This window comes from Hemitrygon akajei, chromosome 17, assembly GCF_048418815.1.
Source record: "Hemitrygon akajei chromosome 17, sHemAka1.3, whole genome shotgun sequence".
NCBI lineage: Eukaryota > Metazoa > Chordata > Chondrichthyes > Myliobatiformes > Dasyatidae > Hemitrygon > Hemitrygon akajei.
Window position 1 is genome coordinate 5,350,107 of NC_133140.1, and position 24,792 is coordinate 5,374,898.

Consider the following 24,792-nt stretch of genomic DNA (forward strand, 5'->3'; position numbering starts at 1 on the left):
ATTTTCTATACAGTTCCACCTCAACCTGAATAGTTATGTACATACACCTAACACAAAACTTACAGCATATGGTGTATTGCATTCAGCTCAAAAGAGTATTCATTTCAATTTCACTCAACTGTACTGAGTGATAACTTCATGTAAGCCTAATAATTTATGTTATTATATGGTTGAGAGTTGACTGCAACCACTTTTAAACTTATAGTAAAACTTATTGCATTCAGCTCAAAAGAGTATTCATTTCAATTTCACTCAAGTGTACTGAGTGCTAACTTCATGTAATCGTATTAATTTTTGATATAATATGGTTCAGAGCTGACTGCAACCACTTTTATGTGTGTGTTACTAAACCTATAGAGGTTAGACTAAGTAATATCGGCTTTTCCACACAATAGTCCTTTAGCGTTTGCAATGCAAAACAAATCTAATTGCATTTCAACAGTAAATGCTATTTTCTAGGTTCCTGAATTCATGTTTATTATGAGAAAGTTATGGTTCTGAGTTGTTTTTGAACATTTTCTCTACAGTTCCACCTCAACCTGAATAGTTATGTAGATACACCTAACACAAAACTTACAGCATATGATGAATTGCATTCAGCTCAAAAGAGTATTCATTTCAATTTTACTCAAATGTACTGAGTGCTAACTTCAGGTAAGCCTATTAATTTCTGTTATCATATGGTTCCGAGTTGACTGCAACCACTTTTATGTGTATGTTACTAAACTTCTAGCGGTTAGACTAAGTAATATCTTCTTTTGCACATAATAGGCGTTTAGCGTTTGCAAAGCAAAACAAATCTATTTGCATTTCAGAAGTAAATGCTATGCTCTAGGTTCCTGAATTCATGTTTATTTTGAGAAATCCATGGTTCTGCATTGTAGCTGAACATTTTCTATACAGTTCCACCTCAAACTGAATAGTTATGTACATACAGCCAACAGAAAACTTACAGCATATGATGCATGGCATTCAGCTCAAAAGAGTATTCATTTCAATTTTACTCAACTGTACTGAGTGCTAACTTCATGTAAGCGTATTAATTTTTGTCATAATATTTTTCAGAGTTGACTGCAACCACTTTTATGTGTGTTTTACTAAACTTGTAGGGGTTAGACTAAGTAATATCAGCTTTTGCAGACAATAGAACTTCTGCGTTTGCAAAGCAAAACAAATCTATTTGGATTTCAACAGTAATTGCTATGCTCTAGGTTCCTGAATTCATGTTTATCTTGAGAACGTTATGGTTCTGAGTTGTATTTGAACATTTTCTATACAGTTCCACCTGAACCGGAATAGTTATGTACATACAGCTAACACAAAACTTACAGAATATGGTGTATTGCATTCAGCTCAAAAGAGTATTCATTTCAATTTCACTCAACTGTACTGAGTGCTAACTTCATGTAAGCCTAATAATTTATGTGATTATATGGGTGAGAGTTGACTGCAACCACTTTTAAACTTATAGTTAGACTAAGTAATAACGGCTTTTCCACACAATAGATCTTCCGCTATTGCAAAGGAGAACAAATGTAATTGCATTTCCACAGATGCTATGTTCTAGGTTCCTGAATTCATGTTTATTTTGGGTATTCCATAGTTCTGAGTTGTAGTTATAAATTTTCTAAACAGTTCCACCTCAATGTGAATACTTATGTATACACACCTAAGTCAAAACGTACAATATATTAAGTAAAGCACTCTGCTTAAAATAGTGTACATTTCAATTTTACTCGGAAGTACTGAGTGCTTACTTCATGTAAGCCTATTAATTTAACTCTTATGCTTTAGAGTGGACTACAACCAATTTCATGTGTGTGCTACTAAACTGATAGAAGTTACTCTAAGCAATATCTGCTTTTGCACATAGGCGTTTAGCGTTTGCAAAGCAAAACAAATCTATTTGCATTTCAGAAGTAAATGCTATGCTCTAGGTTCCTGAATTCATGTTTATTTTGAGAAATCCATGGTTCTGCATTGTAGCTGAACATTTTCTATACAGTTCCACCTCAAACTGAATAGTTATGTACATACAGCCAACAGAAAACTTACAGCATATGATGTATGGCATTCAGCTCAAAAGAGTATTCATTTCAATTTTACTCAACTGTACTGAGTGCTAACTTCATGTAAGCGTATTAATTTTTGTCATAATATTTTTCAGAGTTGACTGCAACCACTTTTATGTGTGTTTTACTAAACTTGTAGGGGTTAGACTAAGTAATATCAGCTTTTGCAGACAATAGAACTTCTGCGTTTGCAAAGCAAAACAAATCTATTTGCATTTCAGAAGTAAATGCTATGTTCTAGGTTCCTGAATTCATGTTTATCTTGAGAAAGTTATGGTTCTGAGTTGTATTTGAACATTTTCTATACAGTTCCACCTCAAACTGAATAGTTATGTACATACACCTAACACAAAACTTACAGCATATGATGAGTTGCATTCAGCTCAAAAGAGTATTCGTTTCAATTTTACTCAAATGTACTGAGTGCTAACTTCAGGTAAGCCTATTAATGATTGTTATCATATGGTTCAGAGTTGACTGCAACCACTTTTATGTGTGTGTTACTAAACCTATAGAGGTTAGACTAAGTAATATTGTCTTTTCCACACAATAGACCTTTAGCGTTTGCAATGCTGAGAGTTGACTGCAACCACTTTTAAACTTATAGTTAGACTAAGTAATAACGACTTTTCCACACAATAGATCTTCAGCGTTTGCAAAGGAGAACAAATGTAATTGCATTTCCACAGATGCTATGTTCTAGGTTCCTAAATTCATGTTTATTTTGGGTATTCCATAGTTCTGAGTTGTAGTTATAAATTTTCTAAACAGTTCCACCTCAATGTGAATACTTATGTATACACACCTAAGACAAAATGTACAATATAGTAAGTAAAGCACTCTGCTTAAAAGAGTGTACATTTCAATTTTACTCGGAAGTACTGAGTGCTTACTTCATGTAAGCCTATTAATTTAACTTTTATGCTTTAGAGTGGACTACAACCAATTTCATGTGTGTGCTACTAAACTGATAGAAGTTACTCTAAGCAATATCTGCTTTTGCACATAATAGGTGTTTAGCGTTTGCAAAGCAAAACAAATCTATTTGCATTTCAAAAGTAAATGCTATGCTCTGGGTTCCTGAATTCATGTTTATTTTGAGAAATCCATTGTTCTGCATCGTAGCTGAACATTTTCTATACAGGTCCACCTCAAACTGAATAGTTATGTACATACACCTAACACAAAACTTACAGCATATGATGAATTGCAATCAGCTCTAAAGAGTATTCATTTCAATTTTACTCAAATGTACTGAGTGCTAACTTAATGTAAGCGTATTAATTTTTGTCATAATATTTTTCAGAGTTGACTGCAACCACTTTTATCTGTGTTTTACTAAACTTGTAGGGGTTAGACTAAGTAATATCAGCTTTTGCAGACAATAGAACTGCGTTTGCAAAGCAAAACAAATCTATTTGGATTTCAACAGTAATTGCTATGTTCTAGGTTCCTGAATTCATGTTTATCTTGAGAAAGTTATGGTTCTGAGTTGTATTTGAACATTTTCTATTCTGTTCCAACTCAACCTGAATACCTATGTACATACAGCTAACACAAAACTTACAGCATATGGTGTATTGCATTCAGCTCAAAAGAGTATTCATTTCAATTTCACTCAACTGTACTGAGTGCTAACTTCATGTAAGCCTAATAATTTAAATTATTATATGGGTGAGAGTTGACTGCAACCACTTTTAAACTTATAGTTAGACTAAGTAATAACGGCTTTTCCACACAATAGATCGTCAGCATTTGCAAAGGAGAACAAATGTAATTGCATTTCCACAGATGCTATGTTCTAGGTTCCTGAATTCATGTTTATTTTGGGTATTCCATAGTTCTGAGTTGTAGTTATAAATTTTCAAAACAGTTCCACCTCAATGTGAATACTTATGTATACACACCTAAGACAAAACGTACAATATAGTAAGTAAAGCACTCTGATTAAAAGAGTGTACATTTCAATTTTACTCGTAAGTACTGAGTGCTTACTTCATGTAAGCCTATTAATTTAACTTTTATGCTTTAGAGTGGACTACAACCAATTTCATGTGTGTGCTACTAAACTGATAGAAGTTACTCTAAGCAATATCTGCTTTTGCACATAATAGACCTTTAGCGTTTGCAAAGCAAAACAAATCTATTTGGATTTCGACATTAAATGCTATGTTCTAGGTTCCTGAATTCATACTTATCTTGAGAAAGTTATGGTTCTGAGTTGTATTTGAACATTTTCTATACAGTTCCACCGAAACCTGAATAGTTATGTGCATACACCTAACACAAAACTTACAGCATATGGTGTATTGCATTCAGCTCAAAAGAGTATTCATTTCAATTTCACTCAACTGTACTGAGTGATAACTTCATGTAAGCCTAATAATTTATGTTATTATATGGTTGAGAGTTGACTGCAACCACTTTTAAACTTATAGTAAAACTTATTGCATTCAGCCTCCATTGAGTAATCATTTCAATTTCACTCAAGTGTACTGAGTGCTAACTTCATGTAATCGTATTAATTTTTGATATAATATGGTTCAGAGCTGACTGCAACCACTTTTATGTGTGTGTTACTAAACCTATAGAGGTTAGACTAAGTAATATCGGCTTTTCCACACAATAGTCCTTTAGCGTTTGCAATGCAAAACAAATCTAATTGCATTTCAACAGTAAATGCTATTTTCTAGGTTCCTGAATTCATGTTTATTATGAGAAAGTTATGGTTCTGAGTTGTTTTTGAACATTTTCTCTACAGTTCCACCTCAACCTGAATAGTTATGTACATACACCTAACACAAAACTTGCAGCATATGGTGTATTGCATTCAGCTCAAAAGAGTATTCATTTCAATTTTACTCAAATGTACTTACTAACTTCAGGTAAACCTATTAAGTTTTTGTTATCATATGGTTCAGAGTTGATTGCAACCACTTTTATGTGTATGTTACTAAACTTCTAGCGGTTGGACTAAGTAATATCAGCTTTTGCAGTCAATAGAACTACTGCGTTTGCAAAGCAAAACAAATCTAATTGCATTTCAACAGTAAATGCTATGTTCCCGGTTCCTGAATTCATGTTTATTTTGGTTATTCCATAGTTCTGAGTTGTAGTTATAAATTTTCTAAACAGTTCCACCTCAATGTGAATACTTATGTATACACACCTAAGACAAAACGTACAATATAGTAAGTAAAGCACTCTGCTTGAAAGAGTGTACATTTCAATTTTACTCGGAAGTACTGAGTGCTTACTTCATGTAAGCCTATTAATTTAATTTTTATGCTTTAGAGTGGACTGCAACCAATTTCATGTGTGTGCTACTAATCTGATAGAAGTTACTCTAAGCAATATCTGCTTTTGCACATATTAGACCTTTAGGGTTTGCAAAGCAAAACAAATATATTTGGATTTCAACAGTAAATGCTATGTTCTAGGTTCCTGAATTCATATTTATCTTGAGAAAGTTATGGTTCTGAGTTGTATTTGAACATTTTCTATACAGTTCCACCTCAACCTGAATAGTTATGTACATACACCTAACACAAATACCGCATATGGTGTATTGCATTCAGCTCAAAAGAGTATTCATTTCAATTTCACTCAACTGTACTGAATGATAACTTCATGTAAGCCTAATAATTTATGTTATTATATGGTTGAGAGTTGACTGCAACCACTTTTAAACTTATAGTAAAACTTATTGCATTCAGCTGAAAAGAGTATTCATTCAATTTCACTCAAGTGTACTGAGTGCTAACTTCATGTAATCGTATTAATTTTTGTTATAATATGGTTCAGAGCTGACTGCAACCACTTTTATGTGTGTGTTACTAAACCTATAGAGGTTAGACTAAGTAATATCGTCTTTTCCACACAATAGCCCTTTAGCGTTTGCAATGCAAAACAAATCTAATTGCATTTCAACAGTAAATGCTATTCTCTAGGTTCCTGAATTCATGTTTATTTTGGGTATTCCATAGTTCTGAGTTGTAGTTATAAATCTTCTAAATAGTTCCACCTCAATGTGAATACTTATGTATACACACCTAAGACAGAACGTACAATATATTAAGTAAAGCACTCTGCTTAAAAGAGTGTACATTTCAATTTTACTCGAAAGTACTGAGAGCTTACTTCATGTAAGCCTATTGATTTAACTTTTATGCTTTAGAGTGGACTACAACCAATTTCATGTGTGTGTTACTAAACCTATAGAGGTTAGACTAAGTAATATCAGCCTTTGCAGACAATAGAACTTCTGCGTTTGCAAAACAAAACAAATCTATTTGGATTTCAACAGTAATTGCTATGTTCTAGGTTCCTGAATTCATGTTTATCTTGAGAAAGTTATGGTTCTGAGTTGTATTTGAATATTTTCTATACAGTTCCACCTCAACCTGAATAGTTATGTACATACACCTAACAGAAAACTTACAGCATATGATGTATCACATGCAGCACAAAAGAGTATTCATTTCAATTTTACTGAAATGTACTGAGTGCTAACTTCAGGTAAGCCTATTAATTTCTGTTATCATATGGTTCAGAGTTGACTGCAGCCACTTTTATGTGTGTGTTACTAAACCTATAGAGGTTAGACTAAGTATAATATCGGGTTTTCCACACAATGGACCTTTAGCGTTAGCAATGCAAAAGAAATCTAATTGCATTTCAACAGTAAATGCTATGTTCTAGGTTCCTGAATTCAAGTTTATTTTGGGTTTTCCATAGTTCTGAGTTGTAGTTATAAATTTTCTAAACAGTTCCACCTCAATGTGAATACTTATGTGTACACACCTAAGACAAAACGTACAACCTAGTAAGTAATGCACTCTGCATAAAAGAGTGTACATTTCAATTTTACTGGGAAGTACTGAGTGCTTACTTCATGTAAGCCTATTAATTTAACTTTTATGCTTTAGAGTGGACTACAACCAATTTCATGTGTGTGCTACTAAACTGATAGAAGTTACTCTAAGCAATATCTGCTTTTGCACATAATAGACCTTTAGCGTTTGCAAAGCAAAACAAATCTATTTGGATTTCAACAGTAAATGCTATGTTCTAGGTTCCTGAATTCTTGTTTATCTTGAGAACGTTATGGTTCTGAGTTGTATTTGAACATTTTCTATACAGTTCCACCTGAACCGGAATAGTTATGTACATACAGCTAACACAAAACTTACAGAATATGGTGTATTGCATTCAGCTCAAAAGAGTATTCATTTCAATTTCACTCAACTGTACTGAGTGCTAACTTCATGTAAGCCTAATAATTTATGTGATTATATGTGTGAGAGTTGACTGCAACCACTTTTAAACTTATAGTTAGACTAAGTAATAACGGCTTTTCCACACAATAGATCGTCAGCATTTGCAAAGGAGAACAAATGTAATTGCATTTCCACAGATGCTATGTTCTAGGTTCCTGAATTCATGTTTATTTTGGGTATTCCATAGTTCTGAGTTGTAGTTATAAATTTTCAAAACAGTTCCACCTCAATGTGAATACTTATGTATACACACCTAAGACAAAACGTACAATATAGTAAGTAAAGCACTCTGATTAAAAGAGTGTACATTTCAATTTTACTCGTAAGTACTGAGTGCTTACTTCATGTAAGCCTATTAATTTAACTTTTATGCTTTAGAGTGGACTACAACCAATTTCATGTGTGTGCTACTAAACTGATAGAAGTTACTCTAAGCAATATCTGCTTTTGCACATAATAGACCTTTAGCGTTTGCAAAGCAAAACAAATCTATTTGGATTTCGACATTAAATGCTATGTTCTAGGTTCCTGAATTCATACTTATCTTGAGAAAGTTATGGTTCTGAGTTGTATTTGAACATTTTCTATACAGTTCCACCGAAACCTGAATAGTTATGTGCATACACCTAACACAAAACTTACAGCATATGGTGTATTGCATTCAGCTCAAAAGAGTATTCATTTCAATTTCACTCAACTGTACTGAGTGATAACTTCATGTAAGCCTAATAATTTATGTTATTATATGGTTGAGAGTTGACTGCAACCACTTTTAAACTTATAGTAAAACTTATTGCATTCAGCTCAAAAGAGTAATCATTTCAATTTCACTCAAGTGTACTGAGTGCTAACTTCATGTAGTCGTATTAATTTTTGATATAATATGGTTCAGAGCTGACTGCAACCACTTTTATGTGTGTGTTACTAAACCTATAGAGGTTAGACTAAGTAATATCGGCTTTTCCACACAATAGTCCTTTAGCGTTTGCAATGCAAAACAAATCTAATTGCATTTCAACAGTAAATGCTATTTTCTAGGTTCCTGAATTCATGTTTATTATGAGAAAGTTATGGTTCTGAGTTGTTTTTGAACATTTTCTCTACAGTTCCACCTCAACCTGAATAGTTATGTACATACACCTAACACAAAACTTGCAGCATATGGTGTATTGCATTCAGCTCAAAAGAGTATTCATTTCAATTTTACTCAAATGTACTGAGTACTAACTTCAGGTAAACCTATTAAGTTTTTGTTATCATATGGTTCAGAGTTGATTGCAACCACTTTTATGTGTATGTTACTAAACTTCTAGCGGTTGGACTAAGTAATATCAGCTTTTGCAGTCAATAGAACTACTGCGTTTGCAAAGCAAAACAAATCTAATTGCATTTCAACAGTAAATGCTATGTTCCCGGTTCCTGAATTCATGTTTATTTTGGTTATTCCATAGTTCTGAGTTGTAGTTATAAATTTTCTAAACAGTTCCACCTCAATGTGAATACTTATGTATACACACCTAAGACAAAACGTACAATATAGTAAGTAAAGCACTCTGCTTGAAAGAGTGTACATTTCAATTTTACTCGGAAGTACTGAGTGCTTACTTCATGTAAGCCTATTAATTTAATTTTTATGCTTTAGAGTGGACTGCAACCAATTTCATGTGTGTGCTACTAATCTGATAGAAGTTACTCTAAGCAATATCTGCTTTTGCACATATTAGACCTTTAGGGTTTGCAAAGCAAAACAAATATATTTGGATTTCAACAGTAAATGCTATGTTCTAGGTTCCTGAATTCATATTTATCTTGAGAAAGTTATGGTTCTGAGTTGTATTTGAACATTTTCTATACAGTTCCACCTCAACCTGAATAGTTATGTACATACACCTAACACAAATACCGCATATGGTGTATTGCATTCAGCTCAAAAGAGTATTCATTTCAATTTCACTCAACTGTACTGAATGATAACTTCATGTAAGCCTAATAATTTATGTTATTATATGGTTGAGAGTTGACTGCAACCACTTTTAAACTTATAGTAAAACTTATTGCATTCAGCTGAAAAGAGTATTCATTCAATTTCACTCAAGTGTACTGAGTGCTAACTTCATGTAATCGTATTAATTTTTGTTATAATATGGTTCAGAGCTGACTGCAACCACTTTTATGTGTGTGTTACTAAACCTATAGAGGTTAGACTAAGTAATATCGGCTTTTCCACACAATAGCCCTTTAGCGTTTGCAATGCAAAACAAATCTAATTGCATTTCAACAGTAAATGCTATTCTCTAGGTTCCTGAATTCATGTTTATTTTGGGTATTCCATAGTTCTGAGTTGTAGTTATAAATCTTCTAAATAGTTCCACCTCAATGTGAATACTTATGTATACACACCTAAGACAGAACGTACAATATATTAAGTAAAGCACTCTGCTTAAAAGAGTGTACATTTCAATTTTACTCGAAAGTACTGAGAGCTTACTTCATGTAAGCCTATTGATTTAACTTTTATGCTTTAGAGTGGACTACAACCAATTTCATGTGTGTGTTACTAAACCTATAGAGGTTAGACTAAGTAATATCAGCCTTTGCAGACAATAGAACTTCTGCGTTTGCAAAACAAAACAAATCTATTTGGATTTCAACAGTAATTGCTATGTTCTAGGTTCCTGAATTCATGTTTATCTTGAGAAAGTTATGGTTCTGAGTTGTATTTGAATATTTTCTATACAGTTCCACCTCAACCTGAATAGTTATGTACATACACCTAACAGAAAACTTACAGCATATGATGTATCACATGCAGCACAAAAGAGTATTCATTTCAATTTTACTGAAATGTACTGAGTGCTAACTTCAGGTAAGCCTATTAATTTCTGTTATCATATGGTTCAGAGTTGACTGCAGCCACTTTTATGTGTGTGTTACTAAACCTATAGAGGTTAGACTAAGTATAATATCGGGTTTTCCACACAATGGACCTTTAGCGTTAGCAATGCAAAAGAAATCTAATTGCATTTCAACAGTAAATGCTATGTTCTAGGTTCCTGAATTCAAGTTTATTTTGGGTTTTCCATAGTTCTGAGTTGTAGTTATAAATTTTCTAAACAGTTCCACCTCAATGTGAATACTTATGTGTACACACCTAAGACAAAACGTACAACCTAGTAAGTAATGCACTCTGCATAAAAGAGTGTACATTTCAATTTTACTGGGAAGTACTGAGTGCTTACTTCATGTAAGCCTATTAATTTAACTTTTATGCTTTAGAGTGGACTACAACCAATTTCATGTGTGTGCTACTAAACTGATAGAAGTTACTCTAAGCAATATCTGCTTTTGCACATAATAGACCTTTAGCGTTTGCAAAGCAAAACAAATCTATTTGGATTTCAACAGTAAATGCTATGTTCTAGGTTCCTGAATTCTTGTTTATCTTGAGAACGTTATGGTTCTGAGTTGTATTTGAACATTTTCTATACAGTTCCACCTGAACCGGAATAGTTATGTACATACAGCTAACACAAAACTTACAGAATATGGTGTATTGCATTCAGCTCAAAAGAGTATTCATTTCAATTTCACTCAACTGTACTGAGTGCTAACTTCATGTAAGCCTAATAATTTATGTGATTATATGGGTGAGAGTTGACTGCAACCACTTTTAAACTTATAGTTAGACTAAGTAATAACGGCTTTTCCACACAATAGATCTTCCGCTATTGCAAAGGAGAACAAATGTAATTGCATTTCCACAGATGCTATGTTCTAGGTTCCTGAATTCATGTTTATTTTGGGTATTCCATAGTTCTGAGTTGTAGTTATAAATTTTCTAAACAGTTCCACCTCAATGTGAATACTTATGTATACACACCTAAGTCAAAACGTACAATATATTAAGTAAAGCACTCTGCTTAAAATAGTGTACATTTCAATTTTACTCGGAAGTACTGAGTGCTTACTTCATGTAAGCCTATTAATTTAACTCTTATGCTTTAGAGTGGACTACAACCAATTTCATGTGTGTGCTACTAAACTGATAGAAGTTACTCTAAGCAATATCTGCTTTTGCACATAGGCGTTTAGCGTTTGCAAAGCAAAACAAATCTATTTGCATTTCAGAAGTAAATGCTATGCTCTAGGTTCCTGAATTCATGTTTATTTTGAGAAATCCATGGTTCTGCATTGTAGCTGAACATTTTCTATACAGTTCCACCTCAAACTGAATAGTTATGTACATACAGCCAACAGAAAACTTACAGCATATGATGTATGGCATTCAGCTCAAAAGAGTATTCATTTCAATTTTACTCAACTGTACTGAGTGCTAACTTCATGTAAGCGTATTAATTTTTGTCATAATATTTTTCAGAGTTGACTGCAACCACTTTTATGTGTGTTTTACTAAACTTGTAGGGGTTAGACTAAGTAATATCAGCTTTTGCAGACAATAGAACTTCTGCGTTTGCAAAGCAAAACAAATCTATTTGGATTTCAACAGTAATTGCTATGTTCTAGGTTCCTGAATTCATGTTTATCTTGAGAAAGTTATGGTTCTGAGTTGTATTTGAATATTTTCTATACAGTTCCACCTCAACCTGAATAGTTATGTACATACACCTAACACAAAACTTACAGCATATGGTGTATTGCATTCAGCTCAAAAGAGTATTCATTTCAATTTCACTCAACTGTACTGAGTGATAACTTCATGTAAGCCTAATAATTTATGTTATTATATGGTTGAGAGTTGACTGCAACCACTTTTAAACTTATAGTAAAACTTATTGCATTCAGCTCAAAAGAGTATTCATTTCAATTTCACTCAAGTGTACTGAGTGCTAACTTCATGTAATCGTATTAATTTTTGATATAATATGGTTCAGAGCTGACTGCAACCACTTTTATGTGTGTGTTACTAAACCTATAGAGGTTAGACTAAGTAATATCGGCTTTTCCACACAATAGTCCTTTAGCGTTTGCAATGCAAAACAAATCTAATTGCATTTCAACAGTAAATGCTATTTTCTAGGTTCCTGAATTCATGTTTATTATGAGAAAGTTATGGTTCTGAGTTGTTTTTGAACATTTTCTCTACAGTTCCACCTCAACCTGAATAGTTATGTAGATACACCTAACACAAAACTTACAGCATATGATGAATTGCATTCAGCTCAAAAGAGTATTCATTTCAATTTTACTCAAATGTACTGAGTGCTAACTTCAGGTAAGCCTATTAATTTCTGTTATCATATGGTTGCGAGTTGACTGCAACCACTTTTATGTGTATGTTACTAAACTTCTAGCGGTTAGACTAAGTAATATCTTCTTTTGCACATAATAGGCGTTTAGCGTTTGCAAAGCAAAACAAATCTATTTGCATTTCAGAAGTAAATGCTATGCTCTAGGTTCCTGAATTCATGTTTATTTTGAGAAATCCATGGTTCTGAGTTGTATTTGAACATTTTCTATACAGTTCCACCTCAAACTGAATAGTTATGTACATACACCTAACACAAAACTTACAGCATATGATGAGTTGCATTCAGCTCAAAAGAGTATTCGTTTCAATTTTACTCAAATGTACTGAGTGCTAACTTCAGGTAAGCCTATTAATGATTGTTATCATATGGTTCAGAGTTGACTGCAACCACTTTTATGTGTGTGTTACTAAACCTATAGAGGTTAGACTAAGTAATATTGTCTTTTCCACACAATAGACCTTTAGCGTTTGCAATGCTGAGAGTTGACTGCAACCACTTTTAAACTTATAGTTAGACTAAGTAATAACGACTTTTCCACACAATAGATCTTCAGCGTTTGCAAAGGAGAACAAATGTAATTGCATTTCCACAGATGCTATGTTCTAGGTTCCTAAATTCATGTTTATTTTGGGTATTCCATAGTTCTGAGTTGTAGTTATAAATTTTCTAAACAGTTCCACCTCAATGTGAATACTTATGTATACACACCTAAGACAAAATGTACAATATAGTAAGTAAAGCACTCTGCTTAAAAGAGTGTACATTTCAATTTTACTCGGAAGTACTGAGTGCTTACTTCATGTAAGCCTATTAATTTAACTTTTATGCTTTAGAGTGGACTACAACCAATTTCATGTGTGTGCTACTAAACTGATAGAAGTTACTCTAAGCAATATCTGCTTTTGCACATAATAGGTGTTTAGCGTTTGCAAAGCAAAACAAATCTATTTGCATTTCAAAAGTAAATGCTATGCTCTGGGTTCCTGAATTCATGTTTATTTTGAGAAATCCATTGTTCTGCATCGTAGCTGAACATTTTCTATACAGGTCCACCTCAAACTGAATAGTTATGTACATACACCTAACACAAAACTTACAGCATATGATGAATTGCAATCAGCTCTAAAGAGTATTCATTTCAATTTTACTCAAATGTACTGAGTGCTAACTTAATGTAAGCGTATTAATTTTTGTCATAATATTTTTCAGAGTTGACTGCAACCACTTTTATCTGTGTTTTACTAAACTTGTAGGGGTTAGACTAAGTAATATCAGCTTTTGCAGACAATAGAACTGCGTTTGCAAAGCAAAACAAATCTATTTGGATTTCAACAGTAATTGCTATGTTCTAGGTTCCTGAATTCATGTTTATCTTGAGAAAGTTATGGTTCTGAGTTGTATTTGAACATTTTCTATTCTGTTCCAACTCAACCTGAATACCTATGTACATACAGCTAACACAAAACTTACAGCATATGGTGTATTGCATTCAGCTCAAAAGAGTATTCATTTCAATTTCACTCAACTGTACTGAGTGCTAACTTCATGTAAGCCTAATAATTTAAATTATTATATGGGTGAGAGTTGACTGCAACCACTTTTAAACTTATAGTTAGACTAAGTAATAACGTCTTTTCCACACAATAGATCGTCAGCATTTGCAAAGGAGAACAAATGTAATTGCATTTCCACAGATGCTATGTTCTAGGTTCCTGAATTCATGTTTATTTTGGGTATTCCATAGTTCTGAGTTGTAGTTATAAATTTTCAAAACAGTTCCACCTCAATGTGAATACTTATGTATACACACCTAAGACAAAACGTACAATATAGTAAGTAAAGCACTCTGCTTAAAAGAGTGTACATTTCAATTTTACTCGTAAGTACTGAGTGCTTACTTCATGTAAGCCTATTAATTTAACTTTTATGCTTTAGAGTGGACTACAACCAATTTCATGTGTGTGCTACTAAACTGATAGAAGTTACTCTAAGCAATATCTGCTTTTGCACATAATAGACCTTTAGCGTTTGCAAAGCAAAACAAATCTATTTGGATTTCGACATTAAATGCTATGTTCTAGGTTCCTGAATTCATACTTATCTTGAGAAAGTTATGGTTCTGAGTTGTATTTGAACATTTTCTATACAGTTCCACCGAAACCTGAATAGTTATGTGCATACACCTAACACAAAACTTACAGCATATGGTGTATTGCATTCAGCTCAAAAGAGTATTCATTTCAATTTCACTCAACTGTACTGAGTGCTAACTTCATGTAAGCCTAATAATTTATGTGATTATATGGGTGAGAGTTGACTGCAACCACTTTTAAACTTATAGTTAGACTAAGTAATAACGGCTTTTCCACACAATAGATCTTCCGGTATTGCAAAGGAGAACAAATGTAATTGCATTTCCACAGATGCTATGTTCTAGGTTCCTGAATTCATGTTTATTTTGGGTATTCCATAGTTCTGAGTTGTAGTTATAAATTTTCTAAACAGTTCCACCTCAATGTGAATACTTATGTATACACACCTAAGTCAAAACGTACAATATATTAAGTAAAGCACTCTGCTTAAAATAGTGTACATTTCAATTTTACTCGGAAGTACTGAGTGCTTACTTCATGTAAGCCTATTAATTTAACTCTTATGCTTTAGAGTGGACTACAACCAATTTCATGTGTGTGCTACTAAACTGATAGAAGTTACTCTAAGCAATATCTGCTTTTGCACATAGGCGTTTAGCGTTTGCAAAGCAAAACAAATCTATTTGCATTTCAGAAGTAAATGCTATGCTCTAGGTTCCTGAATTCATGTTTATTTTGAGAAATCCATGGTTCTGCATTGTAGCTGAACATTTTCTATACAGTTCCACCTCAAACTGAATAGTTATGTACATACAGCCAACAGAAAACTTACAGCATATGATGTATGGCATTCAGCTCAAAAGAGTATTCATTTCAATTTTACTCAACTGTACTGAGTGCTAACTTCATGTAAGCGTATTAATTTTTGTCATAATATTTTTCAGAGTTGACTGCAACCACTTTTATGTGTGTTTTACTAAACTTGTAGGGGTTAGACTAAGTAATATCAGCTTTTGCAGACAATAGAACTTCTGCGTTTGCAAAGCAAAACAAATCTATTTGCATTTCAGAAGTAAATGCTATGTTCTAGGTTCCTGAATTCATGTTTATCTTGAGAAAGTTATGGTTCTGAGTTGTATTTGAACATTTTCTATACAGTTCCACCTCAAACTGAATAGTTATGTACATACACCTAACACAAAACTTACAGCATATGATGAGTTGCATTCAGCTCAAAAGAGTATTCGTTTCAATTTTACTCAAATGTACTGAGTGCTAACTTCAGGTAAGCCTATTAATGATTGTTATCATATGGTTCAGAGTTGACTGCAACCACTTTTATGTGTGTGTTACTAAACCTATAGAGGTTAGACTAAGTAATATTGTCTTTTCCACACAATAGACCTTTAGCGTTTGCAATGCTGAGAGTTGACTGCAACCACTTTTAAACTTATAGTTAGACTAAGTAATAACGACTTTTCCACACAATAGATCTTCAGCGTTTGCAAAGGAGAACAAATGTAATTGCATTTCCACAGATGCTATGTTCTAGGTTCCTAAATTCATGTTTATTTTGGGTATTCCATAGTTCTGAGTTGTAGTTATAAATTTTCTAAACAGTTCCACCTCAATGTGAATACTTATGTATACACACCTAAGACAAAATGTACAATATAGTAAGTAAAGCACTCTGCTTAAAAGAGTGTACATTTCAATTTTACTCGGAAGTACTGAGTGCTTACTTCATGTAAGCCTATTAATTTAACTTTTATGCTTTAGAGTGGACTACAACCAATTTCATGTGTGTGCTACTAAACTGATAGAAGTTACTCTAAGCAATATCTGCTTTTGCACATAATAGGTGTTTAGCGTTTGCAAAGCAAAACAAATCTATTTGCATTTCAAAAGTAAATGCTATGCTCTGGGTTCCTGAATTCATGTTTATTTTGAGAAATCCATTGTTCTGCATCGTAGCTGAACATTTTCTATACAGGTCCACCTCAAACTGAATAGTTATGTACATACACCTAACACAAAACTTACAGCATATGATGAATTGCAATCAGCTCTAAAGAGTATTCATTTCAATTTTACTCAAATGTACTGAGTGCTAACTTAATGTAAGCGTATTAATTTTTGTCATAATATTTTTCAGAGTTGACTGCAACCACTTTTATCTGTGTTTTACTAAACTTGTAGGGGTTAGACTAAGTAATATCAGCTTTTGCAGACAATAGAACTGCGTTTGCAAAGCAAAACAAATCTATTTGGATTTCAACAGTAATTGCTATGTTCTAGGTTCCTGAATTCATGTTTATCTTGAGAAAGTTATGGTTCTGAGTTGTATTTGAACATTTTCTATTCTGTTCCAACTCAACCTGAATACCTATGTACATACAGCTAACACAAAACTTACAGCATATGGTGTATTGCATTCAGCTCAAAAGAGTATTCATTTCAATTTCACTCAACTGTACTGAGTGCTAACTTCATGTAAGCCTAATAATTTAAATTATTATATGGGTGAGAGTTGACTGCAACCACTTTTAAACTTATAGTTAGACTAAGTAATAACGTCTTTTCCACACAATAGATCGTCAGCATTTGCAAAGGAGAACAAATGTAATTGCATTTCCACAGATGCTATGTTCTAGGTTCCTGAATTCATGTTTATTTTGGGTATTCCATAGTTCTGAGTTGTAGTTATAAATTTTCAAAACAGTTCCACCTCAATGTGAATACTTATGTATACACACCTAAGACAAAACGTACAATATAGTAAGTAAAGCACTCTGCTTAAAAGAGTGTACATTTCAATTTTACTCGTAAGTACTGAGTGCTTACTTCATGTAAGCCTATTAATTTAACTTTTATGCTTTAGAGTGGACTACAACCAATTTCATGTGTGTGCTACTAAACTGATAGAAGTTACTCTAAGCAATATCTGCTTTTGCACATAATAGACCTTTAGCGTTTGCAAAGCAAAACAAATCTATTTGGATTTCGACATTAAATGCTATGTTCTAGGTTCCTGAATTCATACTTATCTTGAGAAAGTTATGGTTCTGAGTTGTATTTGAACATTTTCTATACAGTTCCACCGAAACCTGAATAGTTATGTGCATACACCTAACACAAAACTTACAGCATATGGTGTATTGCATTCAGCTCAAAAGAGTATTCATTTCAATTTCACTCAACTGTACTGAGTGCTAACTTCATGTAAGCCTAATAATTTATGTGATTATATGGGTGAGAGTTGACTGCAACCACTTTTAAACTTATAGTTAGACTAAGTAATAACGGCTTTTCCACACAATAGATCTTCCGGTATTGCAAAGGAGAACAAATGTAATTGCATTTCCACAGATGCTATGTTCTAGGTTCCTGAATTCATGTTTATTTTGGGTATTCCATAGTTCTGAGTTGTAGTTATAAATTTTCTAAACAGTTCCACCTCAATGTGAATACTTATGTATACACACCTAAGTCAAAACGTACAATATATTAAGTAAAGCACTCTGCTTAAAATAGTGTACATTTCAATTTTACTCGGAAGTACTGAGTGCTTACTTCATGTAAGCCTATTAATTTAACTCTTATGCTTTAGAGTGGACTACAACCAATTTCATGTGTGTGCTACTAAACTGATAGAAGTTACTCTAAGCAATATCTGCTTTTGCACATAGGCGTTTAGCGTTTGCAAAGCAAAACAAATCTATTTGCATTTCAGAAGTAAATGCTATGCTCTAGGTTCCTGAATTCATGTTTATTTTGAGAAATCCATGGTTCTGCATTGTAGCTGAACATTTTCTATACAGTTCCACCTCAAACTGAATAGTTATGTACATACAGCCAACAGAAAACTTACAGCATATGATGTATGGCATTCAGCTCAAAAGAGTATTCATTTCAATTTTACTCAACTGTACTGAGTGCTAACTTCATGTAAGCGTATTAATTTTTGTCATAATATTTTTCAGAGTTGACTGCAACCACTTTTATGTGTGTTTTACTAAACTTGTAGGGGTTAGACTAAGTAATATCAGCTTTTGCAGACAATAGAACTTCTGCGTTTGCAAAGCAAAACAAATCTATTTGCATTTCAGAAGTAAATGCTATGTTCTAGGTTCCTGAATTCATGTTTATCTTGAGAAAGTTATGGTTCTGAGTTGTATTTGAACATTTTCTATACAGTTCCACCTCAAACTGAATAGTTATGTACATACACCTAACACAAAACTTACAGCATATGATGAGTTGCATTCAGCTCAAAAGAGTATTCGTTTCAATTTTACTCAAATGTACTGAGTGCTAACTTCAGGTAAGCCTATTAATGATTGTTATCATATGGTTCAGAGTTGACTGCAACCACTTTTATGTGTGTGTTACTAAACCTATAGAGGTTAGACTAAGTAATATTGTCTTTTCCACACAATAGACCTTTAGCGTTTGCAATGCTGAGAGTTGACTGCAACCACTTTTAAACTTATAGTTAGACTAAGTAATAACGACTTTTCCACACAATAGATCTTCAGCGTTTGCAAAGGAGAACAAATGTAATTGCATTTCCACAGATGCTATGTTCTAGGTTCCTAAATTCATGTTTATTTTGGGTATTCCATAGTTCTGAGTTGTAGTTATAAATTTTCTAAACAGTTCCACCTCAATGTGAATACTTATGTATACACACCTAAGACAAAATGTACAATATAGTAAGTAAAGCACTCTGCTTAAAAGAGTGTACATTTCAATTTTACTCGGAAGTACTGAGTGCTTACTTCATGTAAGCCTATTAATTTAACTTTTATGCTTTAGAGTGGACTACAACCAATTTCATGTGTGTGCTACTAAACTGATAGAAGTTACTCTAAGCAATATCTGCTTTTGCACATAATAGGTGTTTAGCGTTTGCAAAGCAAAACAAATCTATTTGCATTTCAAAAGTAAATGCTATGCTCTGGGTTCCTGAATTCATGTTTATTTTGAGAAATCCATTGTTCTGCATCGTAGCTGAACATTTTCTATACAGGTCCACCTCAAACTGAATAGTTATGTACATACACCTAACACAAAACTTACAGCATATGATGAATTGCAATCAGCTCTAAAGAGTATTCATTTCAATTTTACTCAAATGTACTGAGTGCTAACTTAATGTAAGCGTATTAATTTTTGTCATAATATTTTTCAGAGTTGACTGCAACCACTTTTATCTGTGTTTTACTAAACTTGTAGGGGTTAGACTAAGTAATATCAGCTTTTGCAGACAATAGAACTGCGTTTGCAAAGCAAAACAAATCTATTTGGATTTCAACAGTAATTGCTATGTTCTAGGTTCCTGAATTCATGTTTATCTTGAGAAAGTTATGGTTCTGAGTTGTATTTGAACATTTTCTATTCTGTTCCAACTCAACCTGAATACCTATGTACATACAGCTAACACAAAACTTACAGCATATGGTGTATTGCATTCAGCTCAAAAGAGTATTCATTTCAATTTCACTCAACTGTACTGAGTGCTAACTTCATGTAAGCCTAATAATTTAAATTATTATATGGGTGAGAGTTGACTGCAACCACTTTTAAACTTATAGTTAGACTAAGTAATAACGGCTTTTCCACACAATAGATCGTCAGCATTTGCAAAGGAGAACAAATGTAATTGCATTTCCACAGATGCTATGTTCTAGGTTCCTGAATTCATGTTTATTTTGGGTATTCCATAGTTCTGAGTTGTAGTTATAAATTTTCAAAACAGTTCCACCTCAATGTGAATACTTATGTATACACACCTAAGACAAAACGTACAATATAGTAAGTAAAGCACTCTGATTAAAAGAGTGTACATTTCAATTTTACTCGTAAGTACTGAGTGCTTACTTCATGTAAGCCTATTAATTTAACTTTTATGCTTTAGAGTGGACTACAACCAATTTCATGTGTGTGCTACTAAACTGATAGAAGTTACTCTAAGCAATATCTGCTTTTGCACATAATAGACCTTTAGCGTTTGCAAAGCAAAACAAATCTATTTGGATTTCGACATTAAATGCTATGTTCTAGGTTCCTGAATTCATACTTATCTTGAGAAAGTTATGGTTCTGAGTTGTATTTGAACATTTTCTATACAGTTCCACCGAAACCTGAATAGTTATGTGCATACACCTAACACAAAACTTACAGCATATGGTGTATTGCATTCAGCTCAAAAGAGTATTCATTTCAATTTCACTCAACTGTACTGAGTGATAACTTCATGTAAGCCTAATAATTTATGTTATTATATGGTTGAGAGTTGACTGCAACCACTTTTAAACTTATAGTAAAACTTATTGCATTCAGCCTCCATTGAGTAATCATTTCAATTTCACTCAAGTGTACTGAGTGCTAACTTCATGTAATCGTATTAATTTTTGATATAATATGGTTCAGAGCTGACTGCAACCACTTTTATGTGTGTGTTACTAAACCTATAGAGGTTAGACTAAGTAATATCGGCTTTTCCACACAATAGTCCTTTAGCGTTTGCAATGCAAAACAAATCTAATTGCATTTCAACAGTAAATGCTATTTTCTAGGTTCCTGAATTCATGTTTATTATGAGAAAGTTATGGTTCTGAGTTGTTTTTGAACATTTTCTCTACAGTTCCACCTCAACCTGAATAGTTATGTACATACACCTAACACAAAACTTGCAGCATATGGTGTATTGCATTCAGCTCAAAAGAGTATTCATTTCAATTTTACTCAAATGTACTTACTAACTTCAGGTAAACCTATTAAGTTTTTGTTATCATATGGTTCAGAGTTGATTGCAACCACTTTTATGTGTATGTTACTAAACTTCTAGCGGTTGGACTAAGTAATATCAGCTTTTGCAGTCAATAGAACTACTGCGTTTGCAAAGCAAAACAAATCTAATTGCATTTCAACAGTAAATGCTATGTTCCCGGTTCCTGAATTCATGTTTATTTTGGTTATTCCATAGTTCTGAGTTGTAGTTATAAATTTTCTAAACAGTTCCACCTCAATGTGAATACTTATGTATACACACCTAAGACAAAACGTACAATATAGTAAGTAAAGCACTCTGCTTGAAAGAGTGTACATTTCAATTTTACTCGGAAGTACTGAGTGCTTACTTCATGTAAGCCTATTAATTTAATTTTTATGCTTTAGAGTGGACTGCAACCAATTTCATGTGTGTGCTACTAATCTGATAGAAGTTACTCTAAGCAATATCTGCTTTTGCACATATTAGACCTTTAGGGTTTGCAAAGCAAAACAAATATATTTGGATTTCAACAGTAAATGCTATGTTCTAGGTTCCTGAATTCATATTTATCTTGAGAAAGTTATGGTTCTGAGTTGTATTTGAACATTTTCTATACAGTTCCACCTCAACCTGAATAGTTATGTACATACACCTAACACAAATACCGCATATGGTGTATTGCATTCAGCTCAAAAGAGTATTCATTTCAATTTCACTCAACTGTACTGAATGATAACTTCATGTAAGCCTAATAATTTATGTTATTATATGGTTGAGAGTTGACTGCAACCACTTTTAAACTTATAGTAAAACTTATTGCATTCAGCTGAAAAGAGTATTCATTCAATTTCACTCAAGTGTACTGAGTGCTAACTTCATGTAATCGTATTAATTTTTGTTATAATATGGTTCAGAGCTGACTGCAACCACTTTTATGTGTGTGTTACTAAACCTATAGAGGTTAGACTAAGTAATATCGGCTTTTCCACACAATAGCCCTTTAGCGTTTGCAATGCAAAACAAATCTAATTGCATTTCAACAGTAAATGCTATTCTCTAGGTTCCTGAATTCATGTTTATTTTGGGTATTCCATAGTTCTGAGTTGTAGTTATAAATCTTCTAAATAGTTCCACCTCAATGTGAATACTTATGTATACACACCTAAGACAGAACGTACAATATATTAAGTAAAGCACTCTGCTTAAAAGAGTGTACATTTCAATTTTACTCGAAAGTACTGAGAGCTTACTTCATGTAAGCCTATTGATTTAACTTTTATGCTTTAGAGTGGACTACAACCAATTTCATGTGTGTGTTACTAAACCTATAGAGGTTAGACTAAGTAATATCAGCCTTTGCAGACAATAGAACTTCTGCGTTTGCAAAACAAAACAAATCTATTTGGATTTCAACAGTAATTGCTATGTTCTAGGTTCCTGAATTCATGTTTATCTTGAGAAAGTTATGGTTCTGAGTTGTATTTGAATATTTTCTATACAGTTCCACCTCAACCTGAATAGTTATGTACATACACCTAACAGAAAACTTACAGCATATGATGTATCACATGCAGCACAAAAGAGTATTCATTTCAATTTTACTGAAATGTACTGAGTGCTAACTTCAGGTAAGCCTATTAATTTCTGTTATCATATGGTTCAGAGTTGACTGCAGCCACTTTTATGTGTGTGTTACTAAACCTATAGAGGTTAGACTAAGTATAATATCGGGTTTTCCACACAATGGACCTTTAGCGTTAGCAATGCAAAAGAAATCTAATTGCATTTCAACAGTAAATGCTATGTTCTAGGTTCCTGAATTCAAGTTTATTTTGGGTTTTCCATAGTTCTGAGTTGTAGTTATAAATTTTCTAAACAGTTCCACCTCAATGTGAATACTTATGTGTACACACCTAAGACAAAACGTACAACCTAGTAAGTAATGCACTCTGCATAAAAGAGTGTACATTTCAATTTTACTGGGAAGTACTGAGTGCTTACTTCATGTAAGCCTATTAATTTAACTTTTATGCTTTAGAGTGGACTACAACCAATTTCATGTGTGTGCTACTAAACTGATAGAAGTTACTCTAAGCAATATCTGCTTTTGCACATAATAGACCTTTAGCGTTTGCAAAGCAAAACAAATCTATTTGGATTTCAACAGTAAATGCTATGTTCTAGGTTCCTGAATTCTTGTTTATCTTGAGAACGTTATGGTTCTGAGTTGTATTTGAACATTTTCTATACAGTTCCACCTGAACCGGAATAGTTATGTACATACAGCTAACACAAAACTTACAGAATATGGTGTATTGCATTCAGCTCAAAAGAGTATTCATTTCAATTTCACTCAACTGTACTGAGTGCTAACTTCATGTAAGCCTAATAATTTATGTGATTATATGGGTGAGAGTTGACTGCAACCACTTTTAAACTTATAGTTAGACTAAGTAATAACGGCTTTTCCACACAATAGATCTTCCGCTATTGCAAAGGAGAACAAATGTAATTGCATTTCCACAGATGCTATGTTCTAGGTTCCTGAATTCATGTTTATTTTGGGTATTCCATAGTTCTGAGTTGTAGTTATAAATTTTCTAAACAGTTCCACCTCAATGTGAATACTTATGTATACACACCTAAGTCAAAACGTACAATATATTAAGTAAAGCACTCTGCTTAAAATAGTGTACATTTCAATTTTACTCGGAAGTACTGAGTGCTTACTTCATGTAAGCCTATTAATTTAACTCTTATGCTTTAGAGTGGACTACAACCAATTTCATGTGTGTGCTACTAAACTGATAGAAGTTACTCTAAGCAATATCTGCTTTTGCACATAGGCGTTTAGCGTTTGCAAAGCAAAACAAATCTATTTGCATTTCAGAAGTAAATGCTATGCTCTAGGTTCCTGAATTCATGTTTATTTTGAGAAATCCATGGTTCTGCATTGTAGCTGAACATTTTCTACACAGTTCCACCTCAAACTGAATAGTTATGTACATACAGCCAACAGAAAACTTACAGCATATGATGTATGGCATTCAGCTCAAAAGAGTATTCATTTCAATTTTACTCAACTGTACTGAGTGCTAACTTCATGTAAGCGTATTAATTTTTGTCATAATATTTTTCAGAGTTGACTGCAACCACTTTTATGTGTGTTTTACTAAACTTGTAGGGGTTAGACTAAGTAATATCAGCTTTTGCAGACAATAGAACTTCTGCGTTTGCAAAGCAAAACAAATCTATTTGGATTTCAACAGTAATTGCTATGTTCTAGGTTCCTGAATTCAT